This window comes from Cornus florida, unplaced genomic scaffold (genome assembly GCF_030987335.1).
Source record: "Cornus florida cultivar Cherokee Brave unplaced genomic scaffold, ASM3098733v1 CherokeeBrave_3.0.0_Hap2_Chr10, whole genome shotgun sequence".
Taxonomy (NCBI): Eukaryota; Viridiplantae; Streptophyta; class Magnoliopsida; order Cornales; family Cornaceae; genus Cornus; species Cornus florida.
The window spans coordinates 41,055,573-41,070,744 of NW_026775580.1; the positions used below are offsets into that span (position 1 = coordinate 41,055,573).

At 34.0% G+C, this 15,172-nt stretch overlaps 1 long non-coding RNA gene across 1 annotated transcript; it reads left to right on the forward strand.

The window, feature by feature from the left end:
• Window positions 1–291: 291 nt before the first annotated feature.
• LOC132278835 (uncharacterized) lies at window positions 292–2,813 on the forward strand. Its single transcript, XR_009471137.1, has 4 exons — window positions 292–891; window positions 2,182–2,354; window positions 2,464–2,519; window positions 2,614–2,813. It is a non-coding gene; the product is annotated as an uncharacterized LOC132278835 (long non-coding RNA).
• Window positions 2,814–15,172: the final 12,359 nt, after the last annotated feature.

Sequence of the window (15,172 nt, forward strand, 5' to 3'; positions counted from 1 at the left end):
GGTTTCATAATAAGTTTGTAATAATGTTACCTTAAGTTGAATTTTAGTGAAATGTATAATTTTGTTTTACTTGAGAACTATTTTGGGTATTTGTTGTTAAAATTAAGGGTAAATTATACTCAGACTCTATAAAGTTAGGTTATTTTTTATTTGTACGAAAATTTTAGTTTTAACTTTCACTTAGACCTCAATTTGTTGTTTAGATGGTGACACATGTAAATTAACCCTTTTACCCTTAATTTTTTACTACAATTTAATACAAGAAAATCTATAATTCTAAAAGAGAAAAACACCTCTCTGAATTTTACACACGACATCATACACCCAACACCTAGCACCACTCTTTGCATCTAACACACACCACTCTCTCTCTGAACCAAACACAAACCTAGCCGCCTTCCTTCTTTGCCACAACCATAAACCCATCAAAGAGGCGAAAAGAAGCAACTGGGCTGAGGAAGGAGATTGGACTGCAATCACGGTCTCGACAAAGACTCTCTGGGAAAAGTAAAGTTGCCGATTCCGACGTAAGCATTCGGCGTGGCGGCGAGAGCTAGGATCAGCACTCTCGGTGGCGGAACCGAACCCGAGGCCAAGCAGGAGTGTGTGTCTCCTTTTTGCTCTAGAATCTCAGCCGGGGTAGCAGCGAGAGCTAGGATCAGAGCTCTTGATTCAGAATCTATTCTGTTTGAGGTGTGGCGGCGAGAGCTAGGATCAGAGTTCTCGGTGACGGAACCGAACCAGAGGCCAAGCTGGAGTGCGTGTCAGTGTCTCCTTTTTGCTCTAGAATCTTAGCCGGTGTGGCGGCGAGAGCTAGGATCAGAGCTCTTGATTCAGAATCTGTTCTATTTGAAAGCGTGAACCAGCTGCTCTTGTAATCCACCAAACAAGGTAGGCTTCAGTGAGGATTTTCTACATTAGAATTGTCTTTAGAGAGATCCTCTTTTTCAGAGGCCATTCGTTGAAGAACCCTAATTTCAAGTACGATCATACCCTAATCAAACCCTATGTTTCTGTCTGCATTTCATTTCTTATTTACCCTAATTTTTTGGGGGTTTTCTTAAATTAAGGTTTATTAACCCTAATGTATTGGAATTTCTAGTTCTCATTCTAGATTTGTTTGCTTTTTTTTTCTTTCTTTTCTTTTCCCTTCTCTCTGTGTAAAAATTTCTGTTTTGTGACAATAATTTAGTTAAAGTTGCACACAATAATTTGTTGGGGGTTTGAAATTTCTAGTTCTCGTTCTAGATGTAAATGAAGGAATTATTGTATATCTTTTTTAAAAAAAGAGAAAGAACATTGCTTTCCTATAAACAATGTCCTAAAATTCTGGGTTTTTAATTTTTGTTTTTTATTTTTATCATTGCTATTATACCTTATCGGCTCAATTACATCTTGTTGTTGGTATATTATATGTTATATATTTAGTTCCTTTTATAAATTGAGCAACCCTATTTTGGGACATTGCTTCTGCTTGATGGAAAAGTGGTCTTCAATAGCTTTGTGCTACACACCAAGATGCCTTTAAGAGCTCACTGCTTACTTATTGGATGGTGTGCTGATAAATTTGGGGTTTTCATTTCCATAGTCTGTCACACAAGAAATTTTACAATCTCTAACCCCTTTTATTGAGGTCTTGTAAAAATTACTTGATGATTTGCAAAAAATAAGGGTGTAAAATGCCTGAAATTCAGTTTCCACATGAAATGTGGTTGGAGAGATTTGAATATAAATTCCACAATGGTTGTTAACATGTGATCAATAGAATATCAATTGCTTGCCATTAAATGATTGTAATTTATAGTGCACCGACATTGTTGAATAATTTGCATTCACATTTATATTACAGTTCTGAACAAAATATTTATGCTCATATTGGTAGGATCTTTATCAATTTTTCATTATATGTAATGATTAAGGCAGTGGGTTACACGTCTTGCACCCTTCACTAATATTCCTATGATGTGTTTTAGCAAAATTAAATATGTGATGTAGCTTAGAGAATGATACTATGAAAATGATGATGGTTAGACTTAAAAGCAGAATATTCCTTAGTTTTTTCCCCTACAAGTTTTGGAAAAATTTTTGCCCGTCTGCATTTCATTTCTAATTCCAGTGAAGTTTTTTTTTTTTTTTTTTTTGAAAGATATTATCTGACATGTTTGTTGTGTGTTTTTTTAGTTTGAAATGACATGACATGACAGATTGCATGATATCATTGTTCACTTGGACAATGATGTTGGGGAGGTCCATCATCATCAGCGACAGTAGGCCCAAGAGTAGGAGGAAGAAGACGTCCACCAAAAAGATCAAAAAGGAATAGAGCGGTAACTGCAGCAACACAATGGTCTCAAGTATTAAATTCATTGAATAAAGATTTCTTCATTTCAAAATTTTTTTTTTTTTCCTTTCAGATTTCTAGTGCATTGTTGTATGTTATTTATGTTTTTGTTTTCATATTAGGCTTCAGGGCAGTAGCAACAAGATCAGCTTAAGCCACATCAACACGAGCCTCTCAGGTATGTAGTTCATTTATTTATCCTAATAACAACAAAACACAAAGCTCTCAGGTATATAATTGTATTATGATAAATATTTTTGGTTTCATTTCAGGTTTCATGTTGCACCACGAAGCACGACCTAAACACCATTGAGATGTAATGAATTTGATAGCATTTTCTATTTGTGGCAGTTATTTAGTACTTTAAGTTTGGTATTTGGTATTTATGATATTCGGTACTTTAAGTTGGGTGTGTATTGATGTATTTTGAAACTTTATGTTGGGAATGTATTGATATCTTTTGAGACTTTAAGTTGCTGCAACATGTTTTAAAAATTGGATGGATTTTGTTATTGCTTTTCTACACTTCGTACAAAAATAAAAGAAATGCCTGCAAAGATTAAATTAAAAATTAAATAGTGATAAGCAGGGTCGAACACAAATTCAAGATTTGAATTCAAAAATAAAACCAAAATTTAAGGAAGAACACTTTTAAAACAATTTGAAGATTTTTTTTACTAATGAACTAAAATAAAATAAAATAAATAAATAAATAAGACTAAATGAATTTTGATTAAATAATAAGAAAAATCTCAAGGAAAGAATCCACTATTACGGTTTACTATAAATAAATTTGTATATTTCTTTTTATATGAGAGAGCATTTTTTATTTAATCTCTAAAAAAATTATAAATAGAAGTAAGCATTCTTCGTATCACCATTACTTGGCAAACACGAAAAATCCTCTTTTTATATTTTTCACATAAAAAAATATCAAAATAGAAGAATAAAATTAATGCTCCCAAAAGAAAATTTAATAAAAGAAATAAACTAAATTTACTTATATTTAAGTAATGGTGGCTTCATCACTCCCTTGAGAAAGGATGTTTAAGCTAGTATAATAAGAAAACAAAATAAAGAAATAAAAACAATCTTCATTAAAAAAGAATTACAGGAAATAATTTCAAAACAAAAAATCTCTAACTCTGTATTATTTTCTCTCACTTACTTTGTACATCTTACCTCTTCTACATATGTCCCTATTTATATAATTTAGAATGGAATGGGAGGAGAAAATTCTAATTACAGAAGTGAAAATAAAATAAAATAAAATCTTCCTAAAATCTTGCTGCTTTCGAATCTGGCTTGATATCTTTGACATGATGTGCTTTTCAATTTCGAATGATATCTTTTCCAATTTGGCTTGATCTTTACTGATTTGATGGAAAAGTCAAATTTGAATTTGACTTTGATTGATCTTATAATATCACATTTTTGCTATTTTTTTCTCTCTTCTTCTTATTCTGGAAATCAACCCGTTTAAAACATGAAAAACAGGGATAAAAACATTTATTTAATAAAAAATATTCATTAATCATTTATTATTAAGTATAAAATAACAAGTTTTGTGCGCTCGTCAAATTACCCCCAAACAAACTTTTGCTAGTCCTCTAGCAAATAAAGACAAAAAGAGATAAGTTAACAAAATTGTTACTTTAACTGACTCCTAACTAAAAATGTTTCACTTTCATAGGTTACTTTCGATTGCATTTACCATATGCAATAAGGATGCAATAAGGCCTTAAACCCCTAGGTTACCTTAGTGGACGCACTATAGCCTCGTGAGGGTTTCAAGAGATGATACCCACAAAATTGTGCACACATTACACTTAGCTCAATTACTTCCATGGAATCGAAACAATTGTATAAACATCATGATCAAGTTAACTATTATGTCAAGTATAAGAAAGATTAATATTCTCAAGCAATCCCAAACCTCTAATTACATGTAATAATACTATAGTCCCCATACAAAATTCAATTCAACATATTCCCAATAACAATCAATCCCTAATTTCCTTTTGAAGTGAACTAGCATCCAATTATGTGTTTTACCCTTTAATCCTTATATTACACATCACAATAGCTTCAACTCATTAGTATTCCCTTCCAAGCTAAAGTATCCAATGTATTTATTAATGACTTTACTTATGCAAGCAAATTTTTCATTTTTTTTTTTTTTTTTAAAGATGGCAAGCTATGCAATGTTTAAGTCCCTTAAGCTTTCTAGATGACCCATGTAACAAGTTTTAAGTTAATGACTCCCAACCTTTTAGGGCATTTGGTGTAAAGACACCCCAAAGAGCTTATTAACTCAAGTTAACTAGGCTTCGAACCTAAATTAGCATTACCAATACTTTCATTTTTTTTTTTTTTTTTTAACCCTCCACTTTTTGACTCGAACACTCACTGCTTACTGAGGCAAGAGGCCTGGTTACTTCGTGAAAGGTGTTGACGTTGAATCTAAGACTTTTGATGACTACAATTCATTAATGATGTTCATATCAAATGGGGTAGCTAAGGTGGCGAGCTTTTAGGAACCTTTGTCAAAGTATTTATGAATCTTTTGAAGCTCAAATACTTAGGTTCATGCATAATTTCACTTGCATCAAAATCAAGAAACATAAAATGAAGTATAAAATCTCTGTTGAATCAAAACATGTTCTTAAAACTTAAATTCCATTTTGGCCAACCGAAATGGAGAGACAATCTGAATCGGACGACCGATTTATTAACAAAGTTAAGCAGTAGCTAAGTTAAAATTGAAGTCACAACTAGTCGACCGAAATGCCATTTCGGACGACCGAAGTAAAGTTGCAACAAGGCCATAGGCTATTTCGGACAACCTAAATAAAAACCTATTCATTTTGGCCGACTGAAGTGAAAATGCAATAACAACCTCAGGTTATTTCGACCTACCGAAATAAAGAGCCAATTCACTTTGGTCGACCGAAACAGATAGCATATACATTTTAATTAACAGATTCAATTTTAAACCTGCGACTTTTGTATTGTCCTTTGTTTAGTCCACTCATAGCTACCAAAATTGACTTTGCATTGGTCTGCAAATCAAGAGGGATATCACTAAATATTTGAGGAGACTTTAAGGGAACATATGAGGCAACAAATTCAAAATTTAGACAGCTTTGTTCTTGACTTTGCGAACTCCAACAGCTACATCTAACCTTGACTTTTGTGAACTCCAACAGCTACATCTGACCTTGACTTATCTATAAATCAAGGAAGAAGCCTTCTGACTGAATACAAATATGAGAAAGGAATATAGCTAAAGAAAATAGAGCTATCATTCTGATCATTTTAATCATACACATCAAATTCATCATTAGAGTGTTTTGAGTTTCAATCTATTTATACATACTCTAGTGTGAGCTGAATATTATGCTTCTAATCTGTGAGATATTATATTGTACTAAATCTTATTATTCTGATTTACTAAAAATCTAAAAGAGAGTGTTCTCTTAGAAAAAGAAGAAAGAGCAAGTGAGCTCCAAATCTGTAAGGGTTGATCTGGCCCAAAAGGAGACTAAGAGAAGGTTATTCTCTTAGCAAGCTAAACTAGGTGTGCTTCATGTAAAGGTTTGCTCTCCACCCGTAAGGAGTTACCATAGTGGATTGAGAAGTCTCAAGAGGGGTCTTGAGCCGAAGAATAAGAGTTTCTGAACCTTGCTAAAATCGCCAAGCACTTGTTTGCATTCTTTCTTCCCTTGTCTCATTTACTTATATTGTTAAATGCTTAAGCTTCTGTTTTTATGATTGCATGATATAAGTAAATCTGCTGTAGTATAAAATCTATTCTATCATTGGATAAATATTTTAATAGTATATATATTACTTGCTTATTTATTGAAATAAAAAATTGTCCATTGTTTGCCAAGGCTTTATTCAACCCCCCCCCCCCCCCCCCCTCTAGAGTTAATACTTAGGCAATAATTGGTATCAGAGCCTAATCTCTATTGAAAAGACTTAAGTGTCAGAGAGAACGATCATGACAAATGCAAATAGATTTTTTCATCAAGAATGTCAATGCAATTCTAAACCTCCTTGGTTTGATGGAACCAACTATGGCTATTAAAAAAATAGAATGATTGATTTTCTACAATCTATAGATTATCAAATTTGGCTGGTTATAGTAAATGGTCCTTTTATTCCTATGGAAGAAGTTGATTCAAAATCAGTTCCTAAACCTAAAAGTAAATGGGACACAAATGACTATAAGTTTATCTCTTTAAATGCAAAAGCCAAAAGTTAATTTAAATTGTGCCTTGAGTCTTAGTGAGTACAATAGAATTTCAACATGCACCATAGCTAAACAAATTTGGGACAAACTTGAAATTACTTACGAAGGAACGTCACACGTTCGTGAATCCAAAATTGATATTCTTATGCATCAATATGAATTATTTTGCATGAATGAAAATGAGTCTATTAGTGAGATGTTTGTAATATTTATTGATATTATAAATGGTTTGAAGTATCTTAATAGAACTATGACTAATTCTAATCTTGTAAGGAAAATTTTAAGAAGTCTACCTGAAAAATGGGATGCAAAAGCCACGGCCATCAAGGAGGCTCACAACCTCAACACTCTTAAACTAGATGAACTTCTTGGTTCCCTTCTCACATGGGAAATTACCTTAAAAGAGAGAGAAGGAGATCATCACCGAAAGAAAGAAATTGCTCTTAAATCCTCTCTAAAAGAAAAGGCAGTTGTAGCGAATGAAAGTGAAGATGATAAAGATGACTTAGCTTTTATCTCTCAAGCCTTCAAAAGAATTCTTCAAAAAAAGAAATTCAACAGGGGCAAATTCAAAAGAAATGATTCATCAAATAAATAGACCAAACGTGAAACTTCTAATTGTTTTCATTGTGGTAAACCAGGGCATTTCAAAGCTGATTGTCTAAGCTATAAAGAAGAAAATAGAAAGAAAAGGGCAATGCAAGCCACATTGGAAGATGATGACTCCAACTGTTCCGGAAGTGATGAGGAATTGGCCAATCTCTGTCTCATGGCAAACAAGGATGAGGTAAACTCCAACTATAATTCATCATCTAATTTACATATGTCTTATGATGAGGTAACCTATGCATATGATGAATTGCTTGATGTATTTAAAGAGTTGCATGATGAATAGAATAAAATGGTCCAAAAATGTGCCTCATTTAAAAGAGAAACGTACATTCTTGAAAAGAAACTTGACACTTTGCAAAATGAATATGATTGCTTGAAAAAGGAAAAAGGAAAGTATTTTGCTAAAAGAATATTTCATTTCTGAATATAAATCCCTGAAATCAATTATTAAAGATCAAATTAATGGTCTAGCGAAGTTTACTCAAGGAACAAATAATTTGAAACTCATGTTAGGTAGCCAAAGAAGTGTTCTTCTTAAACAAGGTCTAGGATATAATCTATTTGACAAAAATGCATGTCTTTTAGAAAAAGGAAAATCTTTGTATAATTAGTTTGTCAAAAGTAAAAATAATTCTAATAACAGGCTTAAAACCAAGATGAAATGGGTTCCCAAAGGAACATACTCTCTCTTACCTAACACATACGGACCCAACAAAATTTGGGTACCAAGTGAGGATTACTCTAAATTTTCTTGTAAGAATGCTTGAAGGCATCCTCATCCCTCAAAGATAAATGGTTTTTAGATAGTGGATGTTCAAGACATATGACGGGTGATCACATGAGATTTTCATCCTTGAAAATGTATAATGGGGGAAGCGTTATGTTTGGAGACAATTATAAAGGCAAGGTAATTGGCATCGGAGCAATAGGTATTTCTTCTTCCTTATCCATTAATAATGTTTTACTTGTTGATGGATTAAAACATAACTTGTTTAGTATTAGTCAACTATGTGATAAGGGATTTGATGTTATATTTAAAATGGATAAATGCATTGTTAAAAAGGATGGAACTCAATTATTTTGCGCTCCTAGAAATGGAAATGTATATACTTTACTCTTGTGTGAACTATATGATCAAGATGTTAAATGTTTTATGTCATCAAATGAGCATAGTTGGTTATGACATAGGAGACTAGGACATGCTAGCATGGATTTAATCTCAAGATTGTTTAAAAATGAGTTGGTCAAAGGCCTCCCAAGAACCAACTTCTCAAAAGATAAACCTTGTAGTGCTTGCCAAATTAGTAAGCAAATCAAATAATCTTTTAAAAGGAAAAAAGGACATAACAACTTCAAAACCACTTGAATTAATCCATATGGATCTGTTTGGTCCAAAGAAAATTGTTGGTTTTGGTGGGAAACTTTATGCTTTTTGTAATTGTTGATGACTACTCTAGATTCACTTAGGTATTCTTTCTTACACGTAACAATAAGGCTCATTCAATTTTCTCAAAATTTTGTAAAAGAGTCGAAAAAGAAAAAGAATGTAAAATCAAAAATATTAGAAGTGATAGGGTAGAGAGTTTGATAATCAAGACGTAGAAAAATTTTGTGATGAGAATGGCTATAATTACAATCTTACGGTACCTAAAACTCCTCAACAAAATGGAGTTGTTGAAAGGAAAAATAGGTCTCTCCAAGAGATGGCTAGAACTATGTTAAATGAGCATAAATCTCCAAAATCTCTATGGGCCGAAGCCGTTAATACTTCATGCTATGTCATAAACTGAGTTGTCATTAGAAAGACTCTAAATAAAACACCTTATGAGCTATGGAACAAGAAGAAACCCAACATTGGCTATCTCAAAGTCTTTGGATGCAAATGTTTTATCCTCAATGATAAAGATAATCTAGAAAAATTTGATGCTAAATCAGATGAAAGAATCTTCCTAGGCTACTCCTCAAGAAGTAAGGCATATAAAGTATATAATAAAAGAACCTTAGTTGTGGTTAAATCTATACATGTAGTATTTGATGAATCCCAATAATGATGAAGAGATTGAGTTTGAGAAAAGTATCAATGAACTCAAAATAAACGAGTCTCCCTTTGATAATTCTCAAAAGGATAATTCCAACAATGATGTCTCTTAAAATGAATCTGCTCCAAAAGAATGGAAGTTAGTTCATAATCATCCTATTAATTAAGTCATTGGTAAGATTTTTTAAGAAGTTAGCACAAGGCATCAATTAAGAAACGTATATAATTTTGTGGCATTTGTTTTTTAATTTGAACCTAAAAATATACACGAGGCTGAAACTGAAGAATCTTGGCTTTTAGCTATGCAAGAAGAGCTTGCTCAGTTCAAAAGAAATAAGGTTTGGGATCTAGTTCCAAGACCTCAAGATAAGACGATCATTGGCACAAAATGGGTATTTATGAACAAAAATGATGAATCGGGGACTATGAAGAGGGATAGTCCACAGATGAAATGAGGCACTACCCGTGATTGATTGTGTGTTGTAATTGGGGGGGGGGGGGGGGGGTTACCTGTGATTGTGTTGTAACGGGGGCTACCTATGAGGTATGTGTATTGTGTTGTAATGGGAGATACCTGTAAGCCTTGTGTTGTGGGATACCTATAAGTCGTGTGTGTTGTGTTGTATTGGGGGATACCTGTGAGTCTTATGTTATAACGGGGGATACCTGTGAGTCTAGTGTTGTAACGAGGGGTTACCTGTGATTGCGTTTTATAACGAGGGATATCCGTGATGTTATGTGTGACAGGAGGTACCTGTATATTGTTGTTTTGGTTGTAACAGGGGCTACCTGTGAGTTTTGTATAGTATCGGGTTTTTCTATGCCAGGATGGTGGATAAGTCCAGTGGTGTGGTTTCAGATTGGATGATGGTGATGGTTAGTGTGTGGTCCTATGAGATAGGTTATGATTAGTAATGTGTATCATGTGTTTCTTATTATAATGTTGTACCAGTTATGACTATTGTGTAATGGGATAAGGATGTATTTATGTAACAATGTATGTAGTCACGGATTGTTTCACTAGATGATGATGTATATGCTTTGAGCAAGTCGAGTTTTTACATGTTGATTTCATAGTTGGATTGTTGACAGGCAAGCTTTTAGTAATGTTATCTTAAAGGTTGTGAATGCGGTTCCTTGGTGTCATGCAATTGTTTCTAGAAATAGAAATTTTAGATTATCGCTTATAAGACTCTTTTGTGAATAGAAAATGATGTAATGTCCTAGGATACGTTGTTTAGTCTCCCTAGCATTTTTGTTTTAAGGCATTGTGCATTGTTCTATATTACATGTCGATGTTAGGTGCAGGAGTTATAGGTCGAGTTATTTTGTCTCTTCGCATTGATCTTGTGTGTCAATGGACGGGTGGACTTCTATAGAGTCCTTTCTTTTGTTGGGAATCTTGAGTGAAGGTTTAATTAGGATTGGTTGACTTGCTTCCGCAGAAGGAGGTGAAATCCTTCGTTGTAGTAACGATTGTTCTAAAAGGTTATGACCAATAGAGTATGGGTTATAGTTCCTGGATCATGTGTTTAGGTTGCCTTGAGTTGGTTAGATGAGCCTTTTTTGAGGATTGTGTAAGATTGTTACTTGAGGATTTGACATGATGACAAGAACAACATTGGTGTTGGGGTCGGATTGATGATAGGGATGGCCTGGCCAACCATTTCTCTGAATTAGTCTTTCCTTAACATGATGTCGGGTCGAAGGTAAATGATTTTTCTGTGCGAATGGGAATGTGATGTTTTTGTCTGGAAGTGATTTTCGTGTAGAATGGACATCGTGGATTATGCACTTGAGTGTACTAGTAGTTTTTTCTTTATATTTTTTATCGGTATGTTGAGTTGTTCGGTCTTAGAACCAGTAGTTGGTTGTGCAGCTATCGATGATGATGGACGCCAGGAATGATGTTGTGGCTATCCTTGGGGTCAAAAGTCGAGCTTGCGAGTAGATTTTGTCGAGCGGTTTTGTAACTACTATCCTTATTAGCACTTGGGGCATTTGGCGTGAATTATGTAGACTGTTTTGTATTGGATCTATCTGGTAAGAGTTCGACTTTTATCATGTGAGGTATCTTTTGACGATGACATTGATGTGATGTTATATTTTGGGTCACTGGCGACCTTAAGATGAATAGTTTTCTTATTCGTGAGTATGCGAGTCTGTTAGGTTTCGTGGATTGTATATGGCATTGTTTAGAGTTTCCTTGGTAGATTATGTGAACGTGAGTGGCATGGAGTACTGTTTTTTTTAAAGGAAGATAGATTTCGAGAACGAAATATTTTTAAAGGGTGTAGATTGTGACGTTTGGCGATTTTTCACTTTTGTGAATTTTTTTTATTTTTTTAGATTTATTTTATTTTCACAATTCGTTTTACGTGCCACGCATCGATTAATATGTCACGAGGGTTCCAAGAGTGATTTAAAGTATTTCTTTGAATTTAGAACTCTTATAAATACATTTTGGATCATTTTAACATTTTTCGAATATTTGATCCGAGAGGTCCCGAATGGGTGCCATGCCCGGATTTACGTGTCCCGAAATTATTTTCTAGACTTATTTGAATGTTGTATATGTTATTTGTCTTATACGTGCAGTTACATTTGGTATTTGGCATGGCAATAGCATAATTGTGGTTTTGGAGAAAGGGTATTTTAGTCATTTTACTTGGTTAAACCTTGACCAAGCATGTGGAGGACATTATATGTTCTCATTTCTGCTGACTTCTTCTCATTTTTGGATTCTTCTTCCTCCTTCTTCTTTCTTCTTTCTTCTTTTTTCTTTCTTCTTTCTTCTTTCTTCTTCCATCTGTTTCTATTATTTCACCATTGAAGCTTCTTTGATGCTCATTTTTTAGAACCTTTTGATGAGAATTTGAGCATGCCATATAAGGGAAAGTTGCTCCATTTGATGATAACTTCCTATTTGTATAAAAAAAATAGCCCCATTTATCCACTTAGAATTTTTTAAATTCCCTTGAGGGTGGGATTTTGGGTTATTTTCAAGAGGGAAGTTTGCTCTCCTTACTTTCCTCTCTTCATTGGTGCTAGTGGCTCTCAATTTGGTGGACATTTCAACCTTGGAAGAAGCTAAGGCTTTGCATGTTGAGGTAGGGGTTTGTTTAACTTGTGTAGTCCTAGGTTGTAGTAAACAACCCCTTATTTTTCCCTTAAAAGCATGCTTAATTTTACATGATTTGGTTAAATGGAATTCTATGGTTTTGCCTAAGTCGTTAAATGGCTACTTCAATTGAAGTTAATATTACTTATATGTTGTTTAGCATGATGGTTTTGTGGATATGACCTCTAATTTGGTAAAAATTCTATGTGTTATGCTGTTAATTACATGTTGTGAGTAATTAATTTGAAGTGGATAAATTATTAATTTTGAGTTAAATTATGTCTATCATGATAATTACATGAAGAATTTCTTATATGAAATTATTAATTTGATATTGAGATGCAATGTTGTGTGACTTGGTTGTTAATGTAGGTTTTTGATAAATTATTACAAAATTGTGTTTATTCTTGCAAGTGTGATTGTGTGTGGTGATGGAAAGCATGTTGAACTTCATTTTCATGACATTGTTCATATCATGATATGAGTAGGTTTAGTGGTGTGTGGGAGTTGTGGGGAATTTGGTCTTATAAAGTGTAGAGTAAAATTTTTCTGAAAATCTGTATTGGGAAGGTATCCTATTAACAATGGGATTAGTTAACTATAAGGACGGAAGAAGGTACCTGAAATCTAGTTAATTAGTATCCTTTTGGCGTGAGTGTGTTGGAGTCGGTTGTGTGTGTGTGTGTGTGTGTGTGGAAGCATAATGCATGGCATTCATTGGATATTAGGAGCTTGTTTGTGTGCTTGATGGTTGATTGGTGAATTAAAGTCCCTTGTATGATGCCCCTTTGTCTTTCTATGCTCCTATGTGTTATGTGCCATGCTTACTCAACTTGAGGAAACGTCGTTTAGGCATCTTTTATTGAGCGAAGTGTCGCTCATCCCTTTATTATAACCATTTTCAGGTACTAGAAACTTGTAATCGAATGGAGTGAAGCTGGGTATTAGTTTCGGATAGTTACCATCAATTCTGTTTAAGTTGTAATAATTGTAGATTATATCCTTGGAAACATGTATTTGGAAAACTATTCATATTCATTTTGAATATGTATTCATATGGCCACTCTATGATGTAATTGGACCTTTCTTGATTTTATTTGATGTATCAAGTTTCCTATAATGAGTATAAGAATGAAATGATACTTTATTGTAGTCGTTTTCAGTTAATTGGGTGTTTCGGAACAAGTTTAAATCTTGTTTAAAGTCACAAGTGGACAAGAATGGATACCGAAAACTAAACCAAAAATTGCATGCCTTAAAGGTCATTTTTCCTTAAACCGATTGACACCTGGCATTTTCACGTCGATCGGTATCTCTTCAGTGGCAGGTTTTGAGCGTAGAGGCCAAACCAATCGACATGTACCCTACACACGTCGACCTGTTCCTTTGCTTCCCTATTTTTACTTCTTTTTTTCCCGTAACCAATCCCGAACTAACTAATGATAGTATGAAGAACTATAAACCTTGGAATGATGTAATTTTCATGTCTTGACACTGGAAACAACCATAATGCCCTTAGATGACCTTAGGTTCGGTTAAGGACTCGGATAATGATCTGGACCCCAGGTTTGGGTCATTACAAATTAGTACTAACTAAGACCAACAAATATTTTTCAGGAAACAGAAATGAGATAATGGATGACACTCAACCTCACATTTGATGCATTTGAAGACTTCTTTTGTCAATCTTAGTGTTGAGTCCATGTATTTGAGTATATTTTTGGTGTATGTAGAGCTTATATTCAATGATGTAATACTTTGATAGAACTCGGAATTGAAGGCTACTTGTATGTATTTTTGTGGATAAAAATGGTTTTGAGACCAATATGTCATCTTTTATGGTCTTATTAGGATTTCCAATCCCTTATAAGCTTTTATAGCCATCTATGGATGTAATTGAATTTATTTTGACTTTGTGACGACTCTGGATTTTTCAACCCAATGTGTTCTGTGATAACCCGAAGCGGATCCAAAATGCGGAAGCAAAATGAAAACAAGTCCATAGAGATGTACGTCATCCTTAGGACACAAGATTGGTTTTTTGAGGAGTTTTGAGGCTCAACGGAAACAAAACGAAGATAAGGGCATTAAAATCCTAGTAAAAGAAGGACCAATGGTAAAATGGTCATTTCATCCAAGGAGGAAGGAATTTAAATTCTAACAAGTCAAATGAAATCAAAAACATCCAAAAATATCCTTTGGTAACTTCACATGAAGTCCTAAGGCCAAAAGAAGAGAAATCCTAAATGAACCCTATCCCGGTTCGAACCAAATCTAACACCCTCTCACAAAAATAAGGATATCTCGAGCTAGGAGAAAAATCTGAAACTGAAATTTATACCATTGGAAAGCTTACTTCAACGCGGTCAGTTTAGACACAAGAATAGACCAAATCGGAGTCGAAATGAAGAAGTTATGTCAGATCAAAGTTGGAAAGCCAAAGTTGAACCTGCAAACAGGTTCTGGAAGACTTGAACTGGTTCAGCACCCCTGAACCGGTTCAACATGGGCAGTATACCGATGCTAGACCCAAATTTGCACCTTGAACTAGTTCAGCCCCTCTGAACCGGTTTAACCCACCCAGTTTGCAGAAAAACAGCAGAAATAGTAGAAAAGGCAGAAAAATGAGTTTGAAACGTGGTTTTCGACACCAAGACGACATTTTTTCAGGAAAATACCATGAAGAAACTCTCCCCAAAATTATGTTTTCTATGTGACAAAGTCAAGGCCGGAAATTATTTCCCAAAGGAAATCCCCAAAATGCCCTTAAGCTGAATTTTTCAACAAAAATGTGAAATGAGT